This window comes from Centruroides vittatus, unplaced genomic scaffold (genome assembly GCF_030686945.1).
Source record: "Centruroides vittatus isolate TY-2023 unplaced genomic scaffold, ASM3068694v2 contig_484, whole genome shotgun sequence".
NCBI classification, from domain to species: Eukaryota; Metazoa; Arthropoda; class Arachnida; order Scorpiones; family Buthidae; genus Centruroides; species Centruroides vittatus.
The window spans coordinates 1,323,417-1,335,796 of record NW_027122274.1 but is presented as its reverse complement, the minus strand read 5'-3'; the positions used below and the strand labels follow the sequence as shown (position 1 = coordinate 1,335,796).

The window sequence follows — 12,380 nt, the reverse complement described above, 5'->3', positions numbered from 1 at the left end:
TTTGCAAGATCTAAGTTGGAAAGAGAGAGTTTACATATAAGTTCTATAGATATTGAACATAAACGTACTCAGCAAAAAACATAAACTCCAATAACCACCACCTTATAAGTTGCTGAGGGAATTTTTAATTAAGAAAACGAACGTTTTCGGTCTATTCAATAGACCATCATCAGGTTAGAACATACGAAAATGGAATACATTATAAATGGAACATCACGTATAAAATTCAAAAATACCAAAAAATCGTTAACATCCGAACCAATCAGAATAAAAATTAAAACGTAAATGGTACATAAGTGTAAAAATAAAATAACATACTACATTGGCTAAACATTAATTAATAACCAATAACATTAATAAAATAATTGATACATTATAAAAGAAACAACAAGTGTAAAATAAGAACTTATTACTCGTACTCATGTACTAAAATTACCTATCCTAACCGGATGGTAACTGTTCCAACTAATTAAAATTAGAATTAAAGGGCAAAAAATACCCAAACGTAAATTAACAAACACATAACAATATTAAAGTTATTAGTACACGCTAAAAATCATTTAACAGATAATAAAATATTAAAGATCTCCAAATACGAAACACATCGCAAATCATGAGCCATTTGTAAGTCTCTTAATTGCAAATTTCCAAGCTGACGGTAATCCCTCAGCGTCCCTGGCGTTAATGCATCTATTCTCGAGTCTACTCTTGTAAATTTCTATTTTTTCCGCCGTCTTTGCTAAAGTTGGAGAATATATTTGTTTGACGATTTCCGCCTCTTCCCATCCAACGACGGATCCTTCGGCCTGGGCCATCTGGGCCAGAACAGTTGCGTTAGAACTTTTCCTTACATCATATTTATAGAGCTGGGGTCTATAGGATCCCTTATGAAAATCAGCAATTAGGACTAAAACAGGAGTATATAGGGGTTACAACAAGGAACCTAGGTGTTAGAATCAAAGAGCATAAATATGATGTAAGGAAAAGTTCTAACGCAACTGTTCTGGCCCAGATGGCCCAGGCCGAAGGATCCGTCGTTGGATGGGAAGAGGCGGAAATCGTCAAACAAATATATTCTCCAACTTTAGCAAAGACGGCGGAAAAAATAGAAATTTACAAGAGTAGACTCGAGAATAGATGCATTAACGCCAGGGACGCTGAGGGATTACCGTCAGCTTGGAAATTTGCAATTAAGAGACTTACAAATGGCTCATGATTTGCGATGTGTTTCGTATTTGGAGATCCTTAATATTTTATTATCTGTTAAATGATTTTTAGCGTGTACTAATAACTTTAATATTGTTATGTGTTTGTTAATTTACGTTTGGGTATTTTTTGCCCTTTAATTCTAATTTTAATTAGTTGGAACAGTTACCATCCGGTTAGGATAGGTAATTTTAGTACATGAGTACGAGTAATAAGTTCTTATTTTACACTTGTTGTTTCTTTTATAATGTATCAAATATTTTATTAATGTTATTGGTTATTAATTAATGTTTAGCCAATGTAGTATGTTATTTTATTTTTACACTTATGTACCATTTACGTTTTAATTTTTATTCTGATTGGTTCGGATGTTAACGATTTTTTGGTATTTTTGAATTTTATACGTGATGTTCCATTTATAATGTATTCCATTTTCGTATGTTCTAACCTGATGATGGTCTATTGAATAGACCGAAAACGTTCGTTTTCTTAATTAAAAATTCCCTCAGCAACTTATAAGGTGGTGGTTATTGGAGTCTATAGATAACTGGTAAGCGATCTGAACAGATCAAAGGACTGTTGGAATTCACTTAAATGGAGTTCACTTGGATGGAAGTTCTCTTTTCCAAGAAGTTACTTTAAAGGAGTTCACTTTTTCAAGATGTTTACTCTAGACAGAGGAGGATCCTAGAGGTATCCGAGCGAGGGGCAACTCAGTGAGGATGAACTATGGATTTCTCATGGACAACCTGTTGTCCATGAGAAATCTGTAGTTTGTTGTTGTTGTTGTCATCAGTCATTGTCTTTTATTGAGGGTCCTTCCTCTTTTCTCCCTTGCCCTTTTTTGCAATGTTGCAGCGCCTATGTCCAATAACAATTTCTTGTTGCCAAGTTCCTGGTGACACATTCAATGTATCATCTTGAAAGGGAATTAACTCCACACAGGGATAAAATCATACCCTTTACAATTTTAACAATTGTGGGAAAAATTATAGCTATTTTTAATTAAATTTTCAGCCGAAAAAAAAAAAAATTTTTTCTCAAGTCCAATCTCTCACATTTTTATATAAACTTTCACATTGAAAGCATTTATTACTTGAAAATGCATTTCAAAAAATATTTGTTACATATCAAAAAGAAAACAAAATTATTTTAAAAAGTCTTCAACTGAAGTTCATTTAATTTAGCAAACTTGCAAAAAGCAAAGTATTTTCCAAGACATAAAGTGTGGTTTTTATCTTGTTCATTGCTATTACTGATATATCCATAAAAGAATGATTTTTATTTTAAAAAAGCATCATGAACTTCAAAAAACTTGCAACTGGTTCAGATTCACATTTATTGCTTTCTTCATTATCCTCATATAAATAATAGTCAGAGACATCTTCAACATTTTCCATTTCACACATTACAAGCTCATCGTCTATTTACACAATTGCAAAATGAAAATTTATATTTCCCTTGAAGCAAAACAAGCCCAATCATTATTAAAACCATCATTTTTCACTAGAAAATTTTCACTACTTTATCTTTGAATCCACCTTTTCCAAAACAATTTGTAATTGTTGCTTGAGTCTCTCGCTGCAAAGCTGCAACTGTATAATGAATTTTCAATTTTTCATCAAGGGTTCTGACTTTTTCACAGGCCAAGACATGATCTCCACTACCCAACTACAACATGCTAATTTTGTATGTTTTTCTAGGACTTAAAAGGAAATTCACCAACACAGTATTTTGTAAAGCCAAAAGTAGCCAAAAATCACAATAAAAACTAGTTGGATATAGTCAAACTGTATAATAAAATACATTTAACTGCTGTGTGTGTAATTGAAATAATTATCCAGGAAAAGACAATAATCTATCTGCCTTTCAGTATGATTACAGTATTATGGTATAGTATTTTATTACCTTATTAAATAAATACAGTACAGCATATTAAGAGGAATTATTTGGGGACTTAGTTTAGTTTTGTACACAAACGTTATGGTTTAACTATTAAATATGATGTCCTTTTAGTTTTAGTATACTTAAATCAGAGACCCAGTGTTTAAATTTAATGCCATCTATTGTGGATAAAATGACTGTTATGGGATAACATTTTTCTTTCAGTTAAAATACAGAGCAAATATTGCAGAAAAACAAACAATGCAGGAACAAACAGTTAAAATTAACATTAAATATATAGTCCTTATTTTGGACTGGAAAAGAAAAAAACAAATAGATACAGGAAAATGATTAAGGTAGGAATGATAAATTGAGATTTATAGATACTGTGCAATTTCATATCTAATAATTTATTTGCACACACATATAATAGTTTTTTTTTTTTCTATTCAAACATCCTGTCTTAAGCAAAAATCCAATTATCCAGATATTTCACATATCCAGATGGCCTAAGATCCCAATTAATTCATATAACTGGAGTTTTACTGTACTGAAGAAATGTTAAAAGTGATGAATAGTTAGTTTATTCAAGCATATTTAGAATTTTTACTATATGTCTTATCTGAAAAACTTCTTTTAACATAATTTATATATTAGTAGAGCAGTGCTCTGAAATATTAAGACCAGAAACTACCAGACATCTAAAAGTTTTTATTTTTGATTTTATGGATGTTAATTATGTAAAGAACAGTTTTAATAAACCCTCCTGATGATACAAAATATGTAAATTTAGATAAGATTTTTATTGGTATTGAAGCTAATGAAACATTGAACAACTTAGTAAAGTTAATTTAAAATTTATTTTGTATACTAGTATTTTCTATATATTAACAGGACTTATTATACTTATTATATTAATATATAGAAAGTACTAGGATACAAAATAAATTTTAAATTAAGTTAAAAAAGGACACAAAAGCATAATAATTAACTTAGTAAAGTGTTTGACTTTTTTATATTACTATAAATTAATTAACCATTTTTATATATGTTGCTTAAAATTTTACATAGAGGCAACTACACAAATTAAACATATTTGCCTTCAAAGATTCCCTTTTTAAGTCTTATCAGTCTTTGAGCCTTAACCTTACAGAAACTTTTCATCCTTATCTTGTGTAATAAAGGCTGATTATTAAAAAAAAACCATCTCTATATGAGTGATCATCTACCACCCTTCTTGAATATCATTACTTTAGTTTTAGAAACATTTATAGTTAATCCATAGTCACACAAAATTTCTCCAGAATTGCAATTTTACATTTGGGAGGTATCAGCAATAATTACAGTGTCATCAACATTCATTAATACACATAACTGGATCAAAGAGAAATCCCAGGTGGATCAAATTTAATGAGTCACACTATCAGACAACATACAAATTAAAAAGTAATGGACTCATAATTTCACCCTGCAAAACTCTAATTTCAATACCAAATTAATCAGTTGTTTTGGCTAATATTTTTATCCTTGCAGTAGCTTTGGAGTGTACTCCAAAGCTACTGCAAGAATAAGCTACTCCAAATTGATATACAGTAGAGCATCGATTATCCAACTCAATTGGGGACTGGGGTTGGTCGGATAACTGAAAAGTCGGATAACCGAAAAGTATGAAAAAATACATTATTAGTATAGTGTATTAGGCCTGGTTTAAATACTAGCCTCCCTTTCATGGTCGAGCCAGTGCTGCCAGCTAAAACATGCAAAAATTTAACAAAAATAATATTAAAGTAGCCAAGACATAACCAAATATTCATCATCACTAGAACTACAAGACATCACTAGCGGACATTTGAATTTGCCGACTAGAACACGGTCGGCAAATTCCAACCCCCGATTAACCGATAAGTCGGTTAATCGGGGGTTGGATAATCGATGCTCTACTGTATTTGGAGTATATATCAATTATATCGATTTGGAGTTCTATAAGAATAGGCATGTTTCCAACGTTGATTTGGAGAATACGTTTATTGCATGGATGCACCTATCTAGTCCCTAAACTGAGAACAGTATGTTTAAAGCCCTGGTCACACTATGTGATTTCCAGCCGCACAGGCGACTGCAACCACAACAAGTGCGAGTCGCGCACATCTTCTCGTGGTCACACATTGTTCGTTGACATCGAAACTCGTTGATCCTATAATAACCCAATAAAATTACAGTAGCTTGTTTTTGTCTACTTTCGTGAGTTTACCGACATTTTACATTCTACTTCATAGTATTTACAGAATTTAAGCTACTTTTCTTATTAAAATAGCAAGCAGTTACTTTTCTGGAATGAATAGAAGAAAAAAGGTGATAATTTTGTTAGAGCTCGTGAGAATATACGAAGAGAAAAATAAGAAAAAACGTTCATGCTGGGTTAAAACTTGGCGAAATGAAAATCAATGGGCTTTCGTGCTTTCACCAGCTGATGAATGAATTAAGGCTTTCGGATGCCAAAGGTTATAGGGAATATATCCGTATGAATATAATTTATACTTATATATAATTTAGACGAAACATTTCATAGTTTGGCATACCAATTTAGAGTGGCCCATAATTCGATATCAGTCATTATCCCAGAAGTTTTGGATGTTATTTATCAATCCTATAAAAGTAAATATTTGAGGGTAAGTATTGTTTAGAGGAAAGCTTGAATGATTTAATTCATTTATAATCGATATATTTTTTTCTTTTATATAAGCATTTATTTTATTCAATTGTATATTATTAAAAGTAATGAAACTTTTTAAAATAAATCTAACGATAACTTTTATACATTCAGAAAACAAACTTCACCCGTGACTACCAGTACATATAAAGTCTAATCCAGCAACTTCAACCTTTAAATTTCCGGTACAAACGACGAAAATTAACAGAAAAAAACTAACGTTTTCGAATCTCCATCGAGATCTTCCTCAGGTTCGTTAATGGAATGTCATGAGAATAGAACTCTTTTGAAGTTCAAAAAATCGAACATCTCCAGCGTGCGATGACGATGCAAAACATAAGATTGATATAATAGACCTGAGTCTACTAACGTAACGTCGCAAAATATCAATGCAGGAAATAAAACCATGTCTACCATCGTGGATTGACCTCCGAGATGTATCGCCACGCGTACGATAAAACGTTGCTGTCTTTGTAATTAATGCATTTCCCCGATTTGGTAGCTCTGTAAATCTCCAGGGTCTCCAATGCCCTAATGTGGTCCGTTTTGAACGACTTCTTAATGAGGGTGGCGTTATCGAAGTCCGCTTTTACATCGGGGTCCGTGGCATACGTCGACAGGGCGGTGGTGTGCCTTTTTTTGGCAACGTCATTCTTATGTTCAGAAACCCTTTTTTGGAGGGATCTCTTGGTAGAACCAATATATACTAGGTCTCTTTGGAATCTGTGGTCTCTTAACGGGATACTATAAACGCCCGGTGCCCTTAAAATGCTCGGTTTGTCCTTGGCGTTTCTGAGAAGCGAATAGATAGATGGCGTTCTCGTGTACGCTAACTTGGTGCCCTTCCTTAGCGCTATTTCCCTGTACAAGGAATGGAGGTCTTTGTTGTATAGTACAACCGTGTGCTGGTCGGGGCTCGAGTTAGGATCACTTCGCCCTGCGGAGGTGTGATGCGCTGTGTTTATATTACAACACTTACGAGCTAAATTGCGGATAAGGCTACTTTTGTATCCATGGCTAGTGGCAATGTCTTCAATGTGTTTTAGCTCTGCGATCGTGTCTTCCCTTTTAGTATTATGGGTGAATGCCCTATTTACTAACGCCCTGAACGCCGCAATTTTATAAGGGTACGGATCCTCCGACCCAGCGGGTATGTACATAGGTAGGTAGCCCGGTTTGTAGTACACCCGCGTCTCAATATTGTTTATATCGAGCTGAATGGAGACGTCTAAAAAATGCACTCTGGTGTCCGATATTTGATCAAGCTTGAGCGTTAGACCAAACAGGTTGTTATTTACGATGTGCAAAAAATCATCGACCTTTGGCTCGCCCTTCCATATGATAATCACGTCATCCACGTACCTACGGTACAAAATAATGTCAGGCGTAAACATGGGAACGACATCCCTCTCTAATTGCCGTATAACCAACTCACATAGGTCGCCCGAAATTGGGCTCCCCATGGGTACCCCCCTTTTTTGTAGATATGTGGTATTGCCGAACCTAAACAGCGAATTGTAGCACATTAGGTGTGTGAGTTCCAGTACATGCTTGCGGTGTGCCGGAAGACTATATTTGGCCAGCAAGACGTCCCTGAGGGCGCAAAAGCAAGGCTGGAGTTTGATGGATGGATACAGAGCCTGAAAATCAAGCACCGTGAGGTGAGCGCTCTCTGTTAGCTGTGTATGTTTCAACGCGTCGACCAGCTCTCTGGAGTTCTTCACCGTTAAAGCATACTGTTCTAGATGTCCAGCCAATATGCGGTGTAATTTGTTCTCTAGAATTCTAGTCGGGGCTCTAGCTTTATCCAGTATTGGTCTGAGGGCCGGCGTAGGCTTGTGCGTTTTCGCAAAAGCAAAGAGCCTGGGCGTATCTGGTGACGCGACCACCGCCCTGTCCAAACCTTGCGCTTTTGCAAGGGGTGTGCTCGTGAACCGTACCACCCGAGCCTGTAGCTTGTTCACATAATTATGGCGGATATTGAAAGAATGGTGCGCGGATTGGATGAGGTCTACAAGGAGCATTACAGATGGAGAAGCGGCCATGAAAATAAACCATAGCAGGCGTAATGGAAAAGTGAACTTATGGTGGCAAATAAGAAGAACCAAGAAATGGCTTGCAGAAGAACGTATTATTCTACTAAGGGCGGATAAGAACAGAGCATTGGTTCTACTCAAGGAAGAGACCTACAAAACAATGATGATGCAATACATCGCGGATACTGAATGTGAGCAGGTGACTGATAATTATGTGAACAAGCTACAGGCTCGGGTGGTACGGTTCACGAGCACACCCCTTGCAAAAGCGCAAGGTTTGGACAGGGCGGTGGTCGCGTCACCAGATACGCCCAGGCTCTTTGCTTTTGCGAAAACGCACAAGCCTACGCCGGCCCTCAGACCAATACTGGATAAAGCTAGAGCCCCGACTAGAATTCTAGAGAACAAATTACACCGCATATTGGCTGGACATCTAGAACAGTATGCTTTAACGGTGAAGAACTCCAGAGAGCTGGTCGACGCGTTGAAACATACACAGCTAACAGAGAGCGCTCACCTCACGGTGCTTGATTTTCAGGCTCTGTATCCATCCATCAAACTCCAGCCTTGCTTTTGCGCCCTCAGGGACGTCTTGCTGGCCAAATATAGTCTTCCGGCACACCGCAAGCATGTACTGGAACTCACACACCTAATGTGCTACAATTCGCTGTTTAGGTTCGGCAATACCACATATCTACAAAAAAGGGGGGTACCCATGGGGAGCCCAATTTCGGGCGACCTATGTGAGTTGGTTATACGGCAATTAGAGAGGGATGTCGTTCCCATGTTTACGCCTGACATTATTTTGTACCGTAGGTACGTGGATGACGTGATTATCATATGGAAGGGCGAGCCAAAGGTCGATGATTTTTTGCACATCGTAAATAACAACCTGTTTGGTCTAACGCTCAAGCTTGATCAAATATCGGACACCAGAGTGCATTTTTTAGACGTCTCCATTCAGCTCGATATAAACAATATTGAGACGCGGGTGTACTACAAACCGGGCTACCTACCTATGTACATACCCGCTGGGTCGGAGGATCCGTACCCTTATAAAATTGCGGCGTTCAGGGCGTTAGTAAATAGGGCATTCACCCATAATACTAAAAGGGAAGACACGATCGCAGAGCTAAAACACATTGAAGACATTGCCACTAGCCATGGATACAAAAGTAGCCTTATCCGCAATTTAGCTCGTAAGTGTTGTAATATAAACACAGCGCATCACACCTCCGCAGGGCGGAGTGATCCTAACTCGAGCCCCGACCAGCACACGGTTGTACTATACAACAAAGACCTCCATTCCTTGTACAGGGAAATAGCGCTAAGGAAGGGCACCAAGTTAGCGTACACGAGAACGCCATCTATCTACTCGCTTCTCAGAAACGCCAAGGACAAACCGAGCATTTTAAGGGCACCGGGCGTTTATAGTATCCCGTTAAGAGACCACAGATTCCAAAGAGACCTAGTATATATTGGTTCTACCAAGAGATCCCTCCAAAAAAGGGTTTCTGAACATAAGAATGACGTTGCCAAAAAAAGGCACACCACCGCCCTGTCGACGTATGCCACGGACCCCGATGTAAAAGCGGACTTCGATAACGCCACCCTCATTAAGAAGTCGTTCAAAACGGACCACATTAGGGCATTGGAGACCCTGGAGATTTACAGAGCTACCAAATCGGGGAAATGCATTAATTACAAAGACAGCAACGTTTTATCGTACGCGTGGCGATACATCTCGGAGGTCAATCCACGATGGTAGACATGGTTTTATTTCCTGCATTGATATTTTGCGACGTTACGTTAGTAGACTCAGGTCTATTATATCAATCTTATGTTTTGCATCGTCATCGCACGCTGGAGATGTTCGATTTTTTGAACTTCAAAAGAGTTCTATTCTCATGACATTCCATTAACGAACCTGAGGAAGATCTCGATGGAGATTCGAAAACGTTAGTTTTTTCTGTTAATTTTCGTCGTTTGTACCTGAAATTTAAAGGTTGAAGTTGCTGGATTAGACTATACATTCAGATTTGATTTATATCAAAATAGCATTTAAATGTACTGAAACTGAGTTAATACAAATGTTATAATCAAGATATGTTGACAAATATACAACACAAAGTATGACGTGGCACAAAGATGTTTTCTGATTGGATGCGCGTTTACAATCGTCGCGAGTAGAACAAACTTTTTGTTTCTAGTTGCGGTTGCAGTTGTGCTGGTTTTCGAGGGGGGATTACTAGTTAACGGGAACAGCTGTGGCAGTTGCAGTTGCCTGCATGGCTGGAAATTGCATAGTGTGACCAGAGCTTAAGAAAAGCCATCCGCAGAAGATTTTACTTGCTTAAAGTGCTAATTGAGCTAGAAAACAAACTGTATGAGCTTGGTCCATACATCTTAAAGGAAGCTAATGCCCATGTTGTAAGCTTAGCTACGCAAGTGACGGATAAATTAAAGAAGAGGTATAAGAACAAAATGGCCTGGATTAGAAAGCACCAAGAAAGTCGCTATAGAATGCAGATCAGCCCTACAGTTATATTCTGGGACGGCATCACATTTCCCACATACGAGAACGAAGCATGTCAATATGACCCTAAACACGCCCCGTAACCTAAACTCACATACAATAAAATCTAATATGATTTTATTTATTATGTTTATTTAATATTAGCTGTTTGTAGAGATGGCGCACATAGTTTCACTAAAATATCTCTTTTTAAAAACATTCCAAAATGCATGTTCGTTAATGCAAATGTGCTAAGTGTTCAATTTTTTCTGTTTTTCTTGATAAAGGTCATTAATTAAATATGACCGAAAATGTTAGAATGTAATAAATTTGGCTGCACATTTACAAGGTGTTTCGAGTGTGTCCTGTTGATAAGCTATGCAGTCTTTGATGAGTTTTAATTCAATCTTTAAGTTTTCGTAAATTAATTCAACGAAGTCCATTGTGGTGACTGCCATTTTGTTAAAGCGGAAAAAGCACCTCATTTGATTGCTGCAGATTTAACCTTGAAGCAGTGAAATCGCTGAGAAGTTCACTGTACACAGCACTTCAAGAAAACAAGTTTAACAATGCTCTCAGTGGCATCATTTAGTTTAACAACAACCCGACACTGTACTGTTTGCTATTTCAACATATAAAGAAACTTGGATATTTGAATCATTATGACATTTGGATATTCATAACTTAATGGAAAAGAACTTACTAGACTGCATCTCCATTTCCAATTCTCCAAAAATGAAAAATGAAAATGACCCTTTTCTGAAATGCCTAGAGACAGGCGATGAAAAGTGGATCATTTATAACAACAGCAGCCAAAAATAATCATGAGACATGAAAAACAAACCACCATTAAAAACTTCGAAAGATCAGTCTTCATTTAAAGAAGGTCATTGCTCATAATCTGGTGGGACTAGAATTCTTACTATAAGATACTTCCACAGAATCAAACAATCAATTCTGATTAGTATTGTTTACAACTGGATCAATTAAAGATGGAAATTGAAAAAAAGCATCCAGAATTGGCTAACAGAAAAGGCATCACATTTCATCAAGATAGTGCCAAATTGCACACTTCTTTGTGAATATGCCAAAAATTATTGGAACTAGGCTAAGATGTTTTACCACACCCTGAACTCATATGACCTTGCTCTATCAGACTATCATTTGTTCCAGGCTCTGCAGAATTCTTTTCATGATAAAAACTTTGATAGAGAATTTCAAAAACTTCTGATGTTTTTGTAATTCTGTAATTTCTTAATCTTATGTATTCTGTATGTATGAGATTAATGAATGTATTTGTGTCTAATTGTATGTATGTATAAATCACACATGCAAACAATCAATATTTGTCTGTAAAAGACATATACAAAAATGTAATGTTTACTCAACTAAATATTGGTGTAGATATTTTAGTTTAATAAACATTAAATACAAACATTTCTGTTTTCTAATAAATTATCAAATGTTATTGTTATTTCAATTTTTATAAACTTTGTTTTAATTTTTAAAAGTTTGAAAAAAATCTTTTAAAGACTTGTAAAGAAAAAGAAGTAATTTTATAATTATAATTTACACACATTGTCACATATCTCACAATTTGTCATCCTAATCACTTTCTTATAATAATTTTAATAAAGTGATTAATTGGACTGTTTAGAAAGTTCCTAGCAATTTTTAAGAGAAATCAAAGAAACAGTTTTAAAACTAAAAACTTTATTCAATTATGTATACACTATTGTTTTTAACTTAATGAGGATGTTGCCATCTACAGGGAAGCTTCATAATACCCTCTTCATAGAACTTCCTAAGTTTTCCCACAAAAAACTGTTCCATGTGACTTTTGCAAGCTTCTTTTGAAACAGAGCTTGGTAGAAACTGGGAGGAATTAACTACCCTCAAACCAATAGCATAGACATCATCAACCTTACCCAGTTCATGCCCCCAGCCTAACATTCTACATTTTACATTTCGGAATCTGGTCACTTTAATTAAACATTCGTACTTAGGCAGTGTTTAAACTTTTGGCAAA

General features: G+C 36.0%; 1 protein-coding gene across 1 annotated transcript in view; it reads right to left on the bottom strand.

Moving 5' to 3' along the window:
- Positions 1–12,380, bottom strand: part of LOC136977996 (phosphatidylserine synthase 2-like) — a 57,088-nt gene that overhangs the window by 43,682 nt on the left and 1,026 nt on the right. The gene's annotated exons all lie outside the window — the stretch shown is intronic.